The sequence below is a fragment of the Gopherus flavomarginatus genome, chromosome 1 (genome assembly GCF_025201925.1).
Source record: "Gopherus flavomarginatus isolate rGopFla2 chromosome 1, rGopFla2.mat.asm, whole genome shotgun sequence".
NCBI lineage: Eukaryota > Metazoa > Chordata > Testudines > Testudinidae > Gopherus > Gopherus flavomarginatus.
Window position 1 is genome coordinate 300,514,118 of NC_066617.1, and position 17,853 is coordinate 300,531,970.

Genomic DNA, 17,853 nt, shown 5'->3' on the forward strand with positions numbered 1-17,853 from the left:
ACTGGGCATCAGCCACAAGTAGCCACCAGCAATTAGCTTGGCTGCCTCCCATGTCTATACCTAGCCAGGGTCCCTGACATCTCCTAATATCTTCTTTAATATTGGCCAGAACATATCAGTTCCCAAGTTGGTTCCCTGTATGGTATGTCTGGATGAGAAATTAGCAAACCTGATCCAGATGAAAAGACTTGGGCATAAATAGTCCCCTCTCCTCTGGTCACCTGGAGGTAAATGGGTCAGTAGCCCTGCACTGACCTAATATGAATCTCCCTCCATGTGGCAGGTAACTTTCTGGCTCTCTAGTCACCCTTAAGGGAACAGGACACCTTCTCTGACAAGCCTGAGAAAGGTTCCTACGCTTAATGTGCAGTGAGGTCATTGTGCTACTTTATATCATACAGTGGAAGCAAAACATTGTTAATAAGGTAAATGAATCAATACTAATTATTATGAAAATCTACTTTATGTTTTCCTCTTACAATATAGATTTAATTTTACTTTAATTCACTGTAACTTTAAAAACAAATAATAAAACTATTAAGACCTAGGATACAAAAAATAAAGTGCCAAAACTCATTCAGCAGCTAAAATGGTATAGAAAAAACTCAAATATCATTCAGTTATGTATTCTGCATGCAAGTTGCATGTGTACAATATATGTGCCTAACAATAGTTTTATGAGGAGTCTGATATTATAAATATTATAAAGAACAGCTAATAAACTGTATTCATTATGACTGATTTAAACCTTGACATGTGTAGGATATTGGGTAAATTTTGAATAATTCCATTCACAGCTAAAAAAACCTGAATACTCTCAAGTCACAAATAAGATAGTATAAATGCCCTATTCATCCTTCTCTTACAAATGTTTCAGAATGGTGAAATTCAATTAATTATCAGCAAAAAACAAAAGCACAACAGCCTTGGTGAAATGAAGTGCAGTGCCAGCCACATAACACTTTAACAGTCACTTTAATAAATAATATCAGAGGGGTAGCCATGTTAGTCTGGATCTGTAAAAGCAGCAAAGAGTCTTGTGGCACCCTATAGACTAACAGACGAAAGCTCATGCTTCAATACATCTGTTAGTCTATGAGGTGCCACAGGACCCTTTGCTGCTTTTAATAAATACATATTCATTTTTAAAGACCCATCCTGAAACTTTTCAAATTCGTAATATTGTAAACTCCCCCTTGGTTATTTACTTATCTTCATCCTCAACGTTATGTCAATGGAACATCCAGGAAATGAGCAGCAGAAAATGCTGAAACCCTCTGTGTAGAATACAATATATGTTTCTTTACTTTTAAAGTATTTTATAATTTGTTGTATCTAAGGTGCCAACTCTGCAATCACTTACATGCGCTTAAGTTGTGTGTTTATTTTTAAAGTTGAGCATGTATATAAATGTTTACAGGATCAAGGCATGAGCTGAATAGTGTGCAAGTGACAATGCTGGAATACATTTACAAAGAATGACTTTTCCTGCTAAAAGTAATCTAAAAACTCATCCACACTTTGGCATTCAAATGACTACAAAACTAATCTTATCACCTGGCATATTGCAACAATATTAACTTTATCCTTTAACTCTCTCTAGGCTGGGAAAAGAAATAACAGTAGCTATTATTTTATAGTGTTAGGTGAACTGCAAGGTTAATTCTGCCCTTCATCATTACAGATTTCTCCCCACACACTCTACACACATACCGCCACTACAAAAACAACTCCTAATCCTCACCATCATGAAGGCTTAGTTATAGTTTACTTAACGATAACTTTCCAGCCATCTCCCACATTGGTGAATTTTAATATTTTCTCCTATAGCACACTGCTCATGGATGTTCTGACATTGGTCCAACTCCCACTGAAGTCAATGGGAGTTGAATCAGACTCTAAGGTCCAAATTCAACTCCCGCTGAAGCCAAAGACTGGATATCCCATAAAATACCCCCACAAGGCTGATACTTCAGACTCAAGGATGGTCCTTACACACGGAAGCAGTCCTATTCACAATATGAAATAAGTAACTTCACTGGGGCTACTTGCATGAGTAAGCAGCAGTCACTTGGCTAAGGGTTTACAGTTCCTGTCCAATAATTAGTAGTATTCATATCATTTAAAAATCATTAATAAAAGCAGAAGTTTAAGTTATGAAATGTATATCCAGTCCAAAAACAGTTCATTGGCTTATCTCTTCTAAAATGAATTTCATTTCTACTTAATTGTTGAATTCAACAAATCCTCTATATTTTCTCAATCCCATGAGATGTAAAACACCCTAACTTTCCATTGAAGGTAATGGAAATTCAGAGCAGTCACCATCTCCCAGGGCAGGCTTTATACGCGAGGTACCATAACCCAGTGGACTAAATGAGGGACTGTGATGTGGTATGATTGAAATATGACCATGTATATCATTATTACTTCCACTGTTTTACAATTGCAACAAATCATATACAAAGTATGTCTATGTCATGTAAGGTATCAACTATGATTATCCTGTTTATATGTATGTATCATTTTTATACATAAAGTTATGAATATTAACTATGTACCTTTATTTCAAATTCGTTTGCTCCTGGGATCACACCTGCCAGGTAATTTACATCCAGTCTGGCCAGCACATTATGACTGGACTATTCAAGTTGATAGACTATTAAAGGACAGTTTTCAGAGTAGCAGCCGTGTTAGTCTGTATCCACAAAAAGAACAGGAGTACTTGTGGCACCCTAGAGACTAACAAATTTATCTGAGCATAAGCTTTCGTGGACTACAGCCCACTTCTTCGGATGCATAGAATGGAACATATATTGAGGAGATATATATACACATACAGAGAGCATGAAAAGGTGGGAGTTATCTTACCAACTCTGAGAGGCCGATTAAGTAAAAAAAAAGAACAGTTAACTCTCACAATGGATCATAGAAGAAGCTTATCCCCTCCCAGTTTGGCTGTGGATGCTTTAGTAAGAATATGGGTAATAGCTGCTCCTGTGAGTCTTCAAATCATGTAAACACATGTGACTTGCTCATGTGACACTGGACTCCTTATTGTGTCTGTACTTTTCCATAAACTGTGTTGCAGACTTTGTTTGGGACAATAAAATTCCATCTACAGGGGAGAGGAGAGTTTCCATCTACAGGGGAGTTTATAATCACTGGCATGAATATGATTTCCTTAACTCTTGTAACTCTACTTATTTTCTCCTAAAAATAAACCTTTAGATTTAACTACTAAAGGAATCACAACAGCTTGATTATTGGGGAAGATCTGAGGCATATATTGACTTGGCTATGTGGCTGATCTCTTGAGATGAGAGGAACCCTTTGTTTGATGAAATTGGTTTCCAGTAACTACACATCATAAAGTCTAGTGTCTGAGTGGTGAAATAAGGGATTGGATGCCTAAAGAGAATGCATTTGTGACTTCTTGTTTCCCAGTATGGTGAGAAAGTATGGTGTTACTGGCCTGGTATATAAAATGGTAGAATAAACACCAATATGGAGTGAATCTGCCCCTTTTCTCAGCACTTTGTCCTGAATCTGATATTCTCAACTGTGACCCACTGAAGCCTGGTTACAGAGACTAAAAATAATAATACTTGTTCTGTCACTAATTTACTTTGTGGCCTTGGATGCTTCATTTACCTGCATCTAGGTTTCCTCACCTGACCTGGTGATACCACTTACCTATCTCACAAGCATATTGTGAGAATTATTTAAGGTTTGAAAGCACTTTGGAGTTGTGAAGCACCATAAAAGTGCTATGTATTATCCTTAACTGGTTCATTAGAATTAATCTGTACACTCTTGTTTTCATGAAATTCCCAAAATTGTTTGTTTTGCTCTCAATTTTCATACAGGTGAACAATCATCAGTTGCAGCAAACTGTATCACAAAGGCTGACTGAATAGATACATCATACTAACATAGGTGCTTCTTCTAATCTTTGACACTGAGGCTCAACTGAATGTCATGAACAAAGTGAATGATTTTTTTTTTATTATTTAATTTGCAAAGGGTACCTGGCATGCTCACTGGTGCAGAAACAATTTAAAAACAAATTAATTGCTAGAAAACCAAACTAATACAGTATTACATAAAGATCTTACTCAGTACAAACTTCTAATCCTCAAGAACTTCGTAAAAGAGATGCTGTATAAATAGACAGACCTTGCAGCATATCAAACTCAGGTATCAGATCAACTGGAGAATAAATTTCCACAGCCATCCAGGACTAATCACTAAGGATCCTAGTTTCCTGTGATTAAAAATTAAATTATCTAATAAAAAAACATACACATCTGTGTTTTTCCATGATTAAAATGAAATGCTGAACTTTAGTTTCCCTAGCCACAATATATATATATATATAATTTGAACACAATGTTTTATCGATGTAATTACGCTTTTTAAGGTGACAGCAAGAGCACTGCCCATTCTCCTGATTATCTGAATTCTTGATTATCTGGCTCCAGTCCCAATTAGATCATATAATCGGGGTACTACTATATATGTTTTTATTGTTTCACAAAATGTAAAAATTAAAGATTCTCTGTAAAAAACACAAATTCCACATTTTTTCCATGGTAAATGGATTTCTAGGATCCCTGGTAATCACTGAGAATGTCCTGCTTCCCAACATGTCAATATGGGGGCTATAAGGAGGAGTGACTCAGTTAATCTGAACTATTAGAATTGCACATGAGTGGAGAGGTAATGTCTAAGACAACCAAGAGCCAGGGCCTAACCCATACAGGCTTGAACTGAATTGAAAGCCAGTGAAGTCTATGGAATGTCAATATAATAATATGGTCCATATCAACCTGAGACACAAATAAATGGGCAGCCTCATTCTTCACTAACTGAACTTTGTCAGGAGTCTTCAGGTACATTCTCATATGCTGCCATAAACTAATCAGAAAATGACAACTGTGACAAGGTCTGTATCAGCAAGGAAAGGATGGAACCTCTTCATTTAGCAAAGGTGGAAGGAAGCTTTTTTGGCTTCTGCTGCAATTTGGTCATCTTTATAGCATCCAAGGCTATTCCAAAGGGACATGATAGATTGCAAACCCAATTAAAAGAAAAGGAGTACTTGTGGCACCTTAGAGACTAACAAATTTATTTGAGCATAAGTTTTCGTGGGCTACAGCCCCCTTCTTAGGATTCATAGAATGGAAAATATATTGAGGAGATATATGTACACAAACAAAGAGCATGAAAAGGTGGGAGTTGTCTTACCAATAAAGTAAGAGAAAAAGTAAGAGAGGCCAAAGTAAGAGGAAAAAACTTTTGAAGTGATAATCAAAATAGCCCAGTACAGATAGTTTGATAAGAAGTGTGAGGATACTTACATGGGAAGATAGATTTAATGTTTGTAATGGCTCAGCCATTCCCAGTCTCTATTCAAGCCTAAGCTGATTGTATCTAGTTTGCATATCAATTCAAGTTCAGCAGTTTCTCGCTAGAGTCTGTTTTTGAAGCTTTTCTGTTGCAAAATTGCCACCCTCAGGTCTGTTATTGAGTGACCAGACAGGTTAAAGTGTTCTCCTCCTGGTTTTTGAATGTTATGATTCCTGATGTCAGATTTGTGTATATTTATTCTTTTGCGTAGAGACTGTCCGATTTGGCCAATGTACATGTCAGAGGGGCATTGCTGGAAGATGATGGCATATATCACATTGGTAGATGTGCAGATGAATGAGCCCCTGATGGCATGGCCGATGTGATTAGTTTCTATGATGATGTCACTTGAATAGATATGTGGACAGAGTTGGCATCGGGCTTTGTTGCAAGGATAGGTTCCTGGGTCAGTGTTTTTGTTCAGTGGCGTGTTGTTGCTGATGAGTATTTGCTTCAGGTTGGTTGGGGAGGGGGGTTCTGTAAGCAAGGACAGGTCTGTCTCCCAAGATCTGTGGGAGTGAGGAAATGTCTTTCAGGACAGGCTGTAGATCTTTGATGCTGTGCTGGAGAGGTTTTAGTTGGGGGCTGAAGGTGACAGCTAGTGGTGTTCTGTTATTTTCTTTGTTGGGCCTGTCTTGTAGGAGGTGACTTCTGGGTATTCTTCTGGCTCTGTCAATCTGTTTTTTCACTGCAGCAGGTGGGTATTGTAGTTTTAAGAATGCTTGATAGAGATCTTGTAGGTGTTTGTCTCTGTCTGAGGGATTGGAGCAAATGTGGTTGTATCTTAGAGCTTGGCTATAGACAATGGATCGTGTGATGTGTCCTGGATAGAAGCTGGAGGCATGTAGGTAAGTATAGCGGTCAGTGGGTGTCCGGTATACGGTGGTATTTATGTGACCATCGCTTATTAGCACAGTAGTGTCAAAGATTAGAGTTGGAAGAGACCACAGGGGGTCATCTAGGCCAACCCCCTGCTCAAGGCAGGACCAACCCAACTAAATCCTCCCAGTCAGGGCTTTGTCAAGATAGTTATACCCATTCCATCAAGGAGGAAAGATAGCACACTAGGCCAGGTCTACACTGGGGGGGTGGGGGGTGTCAACCTAAGATACTCAACTTCAGCTATGCGAATAGTAGCTGAAGTTGGTGTATCTTAGGTAGATTTACCTGGCCATGAGGATGGCAGCACGTAGATCACTGCCACTCCCCCGTGGACTCCGCTTCCGCCTCTCGCCATGGTGAAGTTCCGGAGTCGACAGCAGAGTGATCAGGGATTAATTTTATCACATCTACACTAGACACGATAAATTGATCCCCAATAGATCAATCACTACCCGCCAGTCCAGTGGGTAGTGTAGACGTACCCTTAGGGTATTTCTACATTGAAGTAAAACACTCTCTGCTGATGTGTGTCAGCTGACTTTGGCTGACAGGGCTCATGCTGTAAGATTGAAAAAAATTGAAGTGTAGCCATCAGTGCTTGGGCTGGAGCCCGGATGCTTGGACCCTATGGGAGGAGGGAGAGTTCCAGAGCCTGGGTTTCAACAAAAGCCCCTGTGACTAAACTGCCATTTTATAGCACCTCAGTCTAAGCCCCATGAACCTGAGTTAAACGGACATGGGTCAGCCATGGGTGTTTTATTGCAGTGTAGATATACCCTTAGTCATTTAATTTGGATGATATGCCTAGTCAACCATCTTCCATCTAAGTCCAGCTAACTTTCAATCTCATAAAAGCAGCAAAGAATCCTGTGGCACCTTATAGACTAACAGACGTTTTGGAGCATGAGCTTTCGTGGGTGAATACCCACTTCCTCAGATGCATGTAATGGAAATATCCAGGGGCAGGTATATATATGTGTGCTAGCAAGCAAGCTAGAGATAACGAGGTCAGTTCAATCAGGGAGGATGAGGCCCTGTTCCAGCAGTTGAGGTGTGAAAACCAAGAGAGGAGAAACTGGTTCTGTAATTGGCAAGCCATTCACAGTCTTTGTTCAATCCTGAGCTGATGGTGTCAAATTTGCAGATGAACTGAAGCTCAGCAGTTTCTCTTTGAAGTCTGGTCCTGAAGTTTTTTTGCTGCAGGATGGCCACCTTAAGGTCTGCTATAGTGTGGCCAGGAAGGTTGAAGTGCTCTCCTACAGGTTTCTGTATATTGCCATTCCTAATGTCTGATTTGTGTCCATTTATCCTTTTCCGTAGAGAAAAAATTTCAAACTTCAACCTTCCTGGCCACACTATAGCAGACCTTAAGGTGGCCATCCTGCAGCAAAAAAAACTTCAGGACCAGACTTCAAAGAGAAACTGCTGAGCTTCAGTTCATCTGCAAATTTGACACCATCAGCTCAGGATTGAACAAAGACTGTGAATGGCTTGCCAATTACAGAACCAGTTTCTCCTCTCTTGGTTTTCACACCTCAACTGCTGGAACAGGGCCTCATCCTCCCTGATTGAACTGACCTCGTTATCTCTAGCTTGCTTGCTAGCACACATATATATACCTGCCCCTGGATATTTCCATTACATGCATCTGAGGAAGTGGGTATTCACCCACGAAAGCTCATGCTCCAAAACGTCTGTTAGTCTATAAGGTGCCACAGGATTCTTTGCTGCTTTTACAGATCCAGACTAACACGGCTACCCTCTGATACTTTCAATCTCATATAATGAACCAGGGGTTGGCAACCTTTGACATGCAGCTTGCCAGGGTAAGCACCCTGACAAGCCGCATACCAAAGGTTGCCAATCCCTGTAATGAGCCGTGACTCTGTACGTGCAAACCTACAGTCATCCAAATAAATAAAAATAGAGAACATCAGCATTGAAAGCCCAAACTCCTATCACTGGAGGGAAAAGAATAAATCTGCCAGCTGTCTACAAGCTGTTATTATAAATCAGGGATCAGCAACATTTGGCACGCAGCCCGCACCCTGGTTGACTGGGCCGGTTTGTTTACCTGCTGCTTCTGCAGGTTCGGCCGATCGCAGCTCCCACTGGCCGCTGTTCGCTGCTCCAGGCCAATGGGGACAGCAGGAAGCAGCAGCCAGCACATCCCTCAGCCCACGCTGCTTTCCACAGCCCTCATTGGCCTGGAGTGGAGAACTGTGGCCAGTGGGAGATATGATCGGCTGAACCTGTGGACGTGGCAGGTAAACAAACTGGCCCTGCCCGCCGGGGCTTACTCTGATGAGCCGTATTCCAAAGGTTGCCAATCCCTGATGTATGGAATGAAACAGATGGGGAAAAACCCCTAATATTGTTTCATCAGCGCTTCTGCTGAGAGTTGGAAATTTTCTAGATAGCGCATTAAGCAGCTTGAAAATCTCCTTATCAAACAACTAAAAGCAATCATGCATATTGAATGAAACAATAAGTTTACCATATAAACAAACACGTGTTGTCACACATTTGATTTAACACAGAAACTATGCTCCTCAAATTCAAACCTTGGTGGATGGCACATGGGATACATATGACAATATACACACTCGAAGTAACTTTCTGCTCTGAGATAGCATCTGACAAAATAAATGTAAGACAAGCAACATATGTAATTCAAAGAGACCTTTCAAATCAACCTCCAAACTTGGTACTAGCCTTTAAACTCTCATATGGGAAAAAAGTTCTCAAATCTCCAGTAGTATCATTTATGTATGACAATATTAGAAGAATCAGTTACTCATACTCAGTGATTAAGATGCTCATAATTTCACAGGACAGGGACCATATCTCCATTGTTATAGTAAAAAGAAGTTTTATTGAAATAATTATAATGAAATTTTAGCAGTACTGAAATCAGTGGGAGTTTTGCCATTGATGCTGATTGAGACAAGATTTCTGAACGTGCATCCCACCAAGTAGAATGAGGTCTGAAAATCTTAACTGTTTGGGAATAGTCTTTGGGTAAGTATATTTTAGAGAAAAAGAAAGGAAAAAAACTGAACACAGACCCAGTCATTTTGTTTCCCAACTGAATATTGTTCGTTGTTTTCTTTTACCTTCAAACTTTATATCTTTTCTATGCTTAAAAACTTGCTTGTTGACTGTTGAACAGTGATCATATTTTTGTTGTACTTCTTTTAAGTACGTAGCTGGAGAAAGTCTGTGTCGTGAAAATGTTAATTACATGTCTAGAAGCAATACTGGATATGTAAACCAGCCATATTTCCTTTTTATGAGCATATGCTTCCTTTGTGTCACTGGAGATTATTATTTCAATATGACAAGGAAAGAATTCAAAATTCTAAGGGATATTTAAATACTGATTTTGGTAATCTCTATACTTTGTCTATTATTGATTCTTTTATTTCTTTCCTGCTATATTTCCTCTATTCTATCAAGGAAATAAAACTTTTATGCTATTTTAATTAGGTCATAGAAAACATGAACACTAAAAGGAAAATGTTATTTTTTAATAAAAAATTGCATAGGAAAAACACAGGTTCTTAAGAAAATATGCCTAATTTGCTAGAGTTAAGCAAAAAGGAGACTGAAATGACAATGCCTCAATTCATGTTCAGTTGCTAATACATGGACACCACTAAAACACAGATAAAGTGGAGAAAGAGCTTCCCTTCAAAGTTTTCAGTTTTATCCATTTAAGGAAGGCAGAAAATGACATATAGAAGCTCAAAAGTGAACATCATAAAACAACAGTCTGTAACTACTTCAACTGCTTTAACTGTACATCTACTATGAACAAGCATTTCTAAAAATAGTAATAAGGAGTTTCATGTTTCCATTGTCAATGACTTCTAGATTAATAGTCCAATCCTGTAAAGCTTCAATGCAACTCTTTGTGTGAGCTGGTTTATATGAGTAAAGATTTGCAGAATCAGTCCTCAAATTTTCCTGGTTTATAAGAAAACGTATTTTCTAGGTTATTTCCTTATTACAAACACACTTAGCGTATGTCTACACTACCCGCCGGATCAGGGGATAGCGATCAGTTTATTGGGGATCGCTATATCACATCTCATCTAGAGGCAAGTGGAAATAAGATACTTCGACTTCAGCCACACTATTCACGTAGCTGAAGTTGCGTATCTTACATCGACCCCCACCCCCTAGTGTAGACCAGGCCTTACTAGCAATAAAGATTTCTCTGGATAAATTTTGACCTCAGTAAATCCTATGCAACCCACAGGAAAATGGAATGGATGAAAAATTAGAAAACATTTTTGTGATTTTTTTTTTAAGTTGAAGTTGTTTCCACATTACATGGCTTGAAATTAAACTATTTTCTGCTTTTTGAAATTTGTATCTTTTCTTTCTGCGTATTGATTTTCCAGTTTTCAATAAGAAAACATAATTTTAAGTAAACATAATATTTTTAAATAGATTTTGAACAGTATTTTTATTAAAATATCAATAACATCAACAATTTTCATTTAAAAAGTTTTGTGCTTGAAAAAAGCCCTTTTTCAATAATAATAATAATTTAAAACTATCTGCTAAAATGTCAAGCATATCTAACAGAAGCCAGCCTTGAAAGAATCAGTTTTTGATCACTTTACTATGCTCTCTGATCAACCTCAAGAATGAATGCACTCTGTTTAAAATGTACAGCAATATGTTTTAGAATTCCACTTAGTCAATGCTTTAAAATAAAATGCAACAGAAGAATACAAATGTATAAATATTAGATGGAATTGTGTGCTGTGCCTCCACTCTGTCCTATAGTCCTGCCCAGTCCTGCCTCCATGTACATCCCTGGTACATCCTGTGATATTATTAACATGAACTGTGACTGTATAGATCATTGTTGCAATCAGTGTCCTATGGTTGCACCAGGTCTTGTACAGAGAAGGTCAAGTGAGGTGTCTAAGGAAAGGTTGTAATTTGCTGGTTATGATTATGCTGTCTGTATGTGTGTATCATTTTTGTATTTGAATTTATGAATATTGGCTATGTACTTATATCTCAATAGTTTGAGTCCAAGTAGCCTTAGTGAAGCATTTGGTCAGCTTCTTGAGAAAGGACTATTCTCAGTAAGTGCCCAGTCAAGAAACACTTAACTGACAATGGATTTTGGGAGACACCAATCCACATCTGAGATTTCCTGGGAATGTTCAAACTAACGTGTAAACAATGGTGTCGGCCTGCAAAAAGCTGATTCATTCATGGACACATGACTTGCCCAGGTGGCTACAAACTCCATCTTGTTGCTGTGACTTTACACAGAAGAATAAAGGGGTTTCTGCCCACAAGAGAGAGAATATAAAAGGCCTTGGAAGCCTCTCCATTTTGTCTTCAGTTGACTCAAGTAACTCTGGGGGTGTGACTGATTGCTGGACACAGACTAGAAAGGAGCAACTCTGCTGGTGAAATTTACCTGTATTCAGTTTCTTAAATATATTAGCTTTAGACTTGCATGTTTTGTTTTATTTTGCTTGGTAACGTACTTTGTTCTGTCTTTTATTACTTGGAACCACTTAAATCCTACTTTTTATACTTAATAAAATCACTTTTGCTTATTAGTTGACCCAGAGTAAGTGCTTAATACCTGGTGAAGCAAACAGCTGTGCATATCTCTCTATCAGTGTTATAGAAGGTGGAAAATTTATGAGTTTACCCTGCATAATTTTTATACAGAGTAAAATGGATTTATTTGGGGTTTGGATCCCCTTGGGAGCTTGGTGTATGGGTGCTAGAGACAGGAGTACTTCTTAAACTGTTTTCAGTTAAGTCTGCAGGTTTGAGGCACGTAGTTCAGATTCTGGGTCTGTGTTGGAGCAGACTGGTGTGTCTGGTTCGACAAGGCAGGGTTCTGGAGGCCCAAACTGGCAGAGAAAACGGGCTCAGAGTTAGTCTCAGCACATCAGGTGACAGCCCCAAGGGGGTGTCTGTGATTGAACCCATCACACATCCCCTCTACCAGGCCTTGTGTGGGTGCCTTCACAGCCTGTCTTGTGCAGTGCCCTAAGTGGACAAATTCTCTTCCATGAGGCTAAGAAGTTTTCTAATGCTCTATACATCATTGAAGCCAGGGCCACCCACAGGATTCAGGGGGCCTGAGACAGGGCTGGGTCTTCTGCGGCAATTCAGGGGCAGGTCCTGCTTGGAGGGAAGGACCCACTGCCGAATTGCTGCCGAAGAACGAAGCAGCAGTGGTAGAGCAGCCTAAGCGCTGCTGATCGCTGCACTTTTTTCTTTTTCCATCGCTTGCAGTGCTTGTACTCACTAGGCAGTGCTCCGAGGCTTCAGGAGCACTTTAGCAGTGAATCCTTCACTCGCTCCAAGTCTTCTGCTGCACTGAAGGACCTGCCACCGAAGACCAGGAGCGAGTGAAGAGCCTGCCGCCGAAGTGCCGTCGAAAACCCAGAGCGGCTTGCGGGGCCCCTGTGGGGCCCGGGGCCTGGGGCAAATTGCCCCACTTGCCTCCACCTTCCCCGGGCGGCCCTGATTGAAGCTATACAAAAGAGTAGTGGTATGGAGAATTCCACTGATTTTTCATCTAGTTGACTTTCCATTAATACTGTACCCAGGATCCTAACTCCCTTTTCTACCCAAAGATTGAGTAAAGGTTAGTATTAAATACCAATAATAGTTTTATGATGTTCTATACATCATTGAAGCTATACAAAAATATAGCTTTTCTATCAGTAGATCTCTCACCCATAGGCTTCTACAACTGGTACGATTTTCCAGGAATTAGTAATAAATAAACGATTAAGGATCTAATCCTGTATTTCTTATGCACATAGAACTCCCTTCGAGCTCATGCATGAGGAATCTAGAATTAGCTGCTAGATCAGGGATCAGCAACCTTTGGCAAGTGGCTCGCCAGTGTAAGCCCGCTGGCAGGCCTGGCCGATTTGTTTACCACAGATTTGGTTGATCATGTCTCCCACTGGCTGCGGTTTGCCGCTCCAGGCCAATGGCAGCTGCGAGAAGCGGTGAGGGTCAAGGGATTTGCTGACTGCCACTTCCCGCGGCCCCCATTGGCCTGGAGTGGCAAACCGTGGCCGGTGGGAGCTGCGATTGGACGAACCTGTGGACACAGCAGGTAAACAAACCAGCCTGTCCTGGCAGGGGGCTTACTCTAGCCAGCCATGTGCCAAAAGTTTCTGATCCCTGCCCTATATAGTTGCCACTGCCATTTCATAAGGTGGCAATGAAGTTAAAATGGACAAGATAGTCACAGGACTTTACCCATATTGTGAGAGAGAGGTTCTTCTTTCTGCAAGGCGTGCACTAAGTCATATTTACTAAGGTCAGACAGTCCAGAGGAATGCTTTCTGAATTAATCCCCAGTGTTGGAAATTCCCACAAGAAGACAGAGAGGAAGGCAGGCATACCCAGCACTCCCCAACGTTCCCCATTGACCTATATGGATGACCAGACATAGATGAGGAGAGCACATGCACCAGCCAAACAGATGAGGCAGCATGCAAACACACTTTGAGTTACAGAGCGATCAGCAAGGGACTGCCAAGAGCAATCCCTCTCCACCTACCTTTGGGATGGTGCAACTCCACAATGCCCCCAACATGGGCCAGCACCTAACTTTCATACTTTGGTTCAGTGCTTTGGTCTACTTACTGACTGGCGCTGCTTCTCTCATGTATACATCTATTCTTAAGTTCCTCAACTTACACGGAAAATAGAATAATATTAATGTCAGTTGTTCATTAGAAAGTAAATTTCACTCTCTTAAAAAGTGTACATAGCAGTATAGAACGAATATACATAGTATTTCAATTTCCATTAAGAGAGTTTATTTTAATTTCCCAAAACACCTATTATGAAGGGAGGCAAAGTCTACAGCCTACATGCCCCATGCAGAGCTTCTAATAGAAAGAGCAGATAACAAAATGATTCCAAAGATTTGAAGGCTACCCAGACCAATTCCAACTTTGGAAATTACAGTGGCAGATGCTTTGCCCATAATCTCTGGCAGCACTGAAACATAGTTTGAAACTCAATTTCCTTCTGTATATGTCATCCTTTCCAGGCATTAAGACACATGATAAACTCCCAATATAAATAAAATAATTATTTTCTAAACTGCAAAACATATATTTAATTCAAGTGTTATAGGAATGACAACGCATTCTTTGGTTACCAGTGCTTTCTATTTATTTCCTCTCTGATTAGATGCCTGTTCTAGTAATTGCAAATAATTAGAGTAATTCCTTATGGAATACCCTCAATTTTGTGTTATACTGTTTACCTTGATTATGTCAATCTGTTATGGGACACTCCATTTAGAAAGAATGGGACTTTAACCTGATCCATTTCTACCGCACATGACCAACTCCAATTAGGAATTTAGTCTTTCATCAGGGATGCACAAATGATCAAAAACAGTGATTACACCAAATGCTATAGATGACACCATAGATAGTAGATATATACTGTATTGGCAGTGGCTTCCAAAAAAATTAAACTATACCTTTAAAATACAAGGTGATTTTTTAAAAAAAATCTATTAAATATATAACAATACAATTATATTATATTTGAATACTATAAACATCTAATTATTAAGATCGTGTTCATGGTAGTGATAGTTTTCATAGTGTATTTGTTCTTTCACAGATTGTGATATCATACTGAAATTGTCTGTCACTATATATAAATATTTTTTTTGGTATCATCCATGGGGATAACATGTGGGTTTTTTTACTTCTTTATTGATTGCAATAAAATTTAATATTGACATTTATAGCACAAATGGTGGCAAATATTCATAAATACATCAAACCTCCAAGCTTCATAAAGGGATCTATAAAATGAAAATTCACTAGGGTCTCATGAATTTAGTGTGCAACTATTTATGTAGCAGATACAAATAATCTATTAGGAAAAATTCAAATGTAAAAATGGTTGCACTTTGTAGAAAAATAATAGGTTCTTCTGGATTCTACAAAGTTCATCTATTTAGAATTTGTTAGACTTCCAAAGCACATTCTAATGCTGAAAGAATAGATAGACCAGAGTAATGTTCCAGGAAAAGCTGTGAACAATCAAGGTTGTTTTATTTGTTTTCTTTTTTTAAACTTTTGACAATTATGTTACTCTAGCATGTAAAAATGTGCCAGGAAAACAAAGTGAACACAGGCTCCTATGGGTCTGGCAAATGGTTTACATTCTTCTAAAAAAACTACAGAACTGTCCTGGGGCATGGCCTTCAAAATGAATGAGGGCAGGGACTAGTTGGAAAAATGGCTCTAAACTTTGTTGAATATCAGCCAGATGTACAGAAGTTCTCTACCCCAACAGTACAGTCATGCCACATTGCCTCCAGCAATGGTGTCTGTGCTACTGCTGGTCTCTGTCACCGCAGCACTCTGTTTCTCTCTTCACAGGGACCACAGAGCAGAGAGAGAGCGAGAGTTCTGTCCTACAGAGCAACAATTAAACAACTAAATAATTGGAAATATTGTCTTTGTAGTAAAGAGGACTGCTTGTAAAATAGTAACCTATATTTACTTCTCCTAGTCCCATGACATGGGTCATAGTTAATTGTTCTCATGGGGTGACTGACACAGTAGATGGCTTTGTTAAAATATTTTTCATCTAGATGTAACCCTTCTGCCAGGTGGATCCAGGAGCAACCAGGGCTGAGTTCAATATCTAAGGGTTCCTTTCCATTGATACAACACAGAATCAGCTTGAGCCCCACACCCAGTAACCTGGGAAAATTATACATCACTTCTGGGCACCTCTGAGAGGCAATACTTCCCTACTCGCAAGTAGAGTACTATCAAGGTTCCTTCCCTACTCTGAACTTTAGGGTACAGATGTGGGGACCTGCATGGACACTTCTAAGCTTAATTACTAGCTTAGATCTGGTATCGCTGCCACTATCCAGAATTTTCAGTGTCTGGATCACTCCCTGTCCCCCCAAAACCTTCCCCTCCCTGGGTAGCCTTGAGGGACTTCACCAATTCCCTGGTGAACACAGATCCAAACCCCTTGGATCTTAAAACAAGGAGAAATTAACCATACCCCCTCTTTTCCCCCCATCAATCCCTGGTGAGTCCAGATCCAATCCGCTTGGATCTAAAAACAAGGAAAAATCAATCAGGTATTAAGAAAAAAGGCTTTTAATTAAAGAAAAGAAAGGTAAAAGAAAACTCTCTGGGAGAGATTAGCATAACAGCTACTCTCACAGACAACAGATTTAAAACACAGAGGGCACAAATTTAGTTACACAAAAAAAAATAATATCCAAGTACCCAATTTGATTCTACCTCTAATTGCATGACAGGTTACAAAGAAATAAACATAAATCTATTTATTCCTTTCTAAAACTTACTACTCTGATAAGAGGCTGGTTCCTTGATCTTTTTCACCCCGGCTGAAACTGAAACTCTAAACAAAGGAAAAACTTCCCTCCTTCCTTTTGAAACATCTTGTTCCCCCATTGGTCCCTCTGGTCAGGTGTTAGCTAGGCTAGGTGAACTTTTTAACCCTTTACAGGTAAAGAGGCATTAACCCTTAACCATCTGTTTATGACAAGTACAAACATAGAAAATAAACTTTTAATAACTTTCCCCTCAGGTTCTTAAGTCCAGCAACCCCTAAGTTCCTTTCAGATGCCCGACCCCTCTTTGCACTCCGCTCAGAGTTGCTGCCTTTGGTCTGTGCAGACCCAGAGTTCAGAAGTGTGTCTGCAGAGTTCACCTCCCACCCTGGGTAGTGAGAATAAAGACACATCTTACTCACTCTGCTGGCCGGTGCCCTCAGTGCCTGCTCAGTGCCCTCGCCATGGCCCTCCACCAGCCACACAGCTGGAGGCTCATTGTGCCTCTCTGCTGCCACCCTGCCTGCTGATCATTGCGCCTCTCTGCCACCACCATGCTGGTCACTCATTCACCAGCTGTCAGTCACCTTCTGTCTCTCTGTGAACCTCTGAACATCAGTCTCTCAGTGATTTTCAGCTCTTTTGCAGGCTGAGCAGAAACACTGCCCCATCTTACATGATTTCAGCTCTCAGTGATTTTAGCTCTTAGCAGGCAGGGCAGTCCTACCACAACTGGTTTCAGCTCTGATTGAGCAATTAAAATAACAAAAGAGGCTCCTAATGAAGCTTATTTAGCTCTATTCTTTGAACAGCTGGGAAGAACAGGGTAAGCCAGCTAGAGAGAACCCAGGGTGTTTATGTGTGGGTGGATGGGGATTGTGCAGCCTCTTACTCAGGACTCCTGTCCCTACCTGTTACTTTCCCCAGGCTCTGATATTTGAGACTCTGCTTAATGGGATTTTTTTTTCAAGTGATGGTGCCCCCCTCATTTGAGACATCTTAAGCGTAGTCCTGCTTTCCTGTATTCCTACAATAATTACAACATTAGTAACCATATTTCTCTACTCCTTCATTTATTACTAAGATCATTTGTATTTAACACCAGCTGAAGTTGATCCTTTGACACAGCTGTAAATGATGCATATGTAAACAGAGCAGGAGCAAACTGTATTTACATAAACACACCC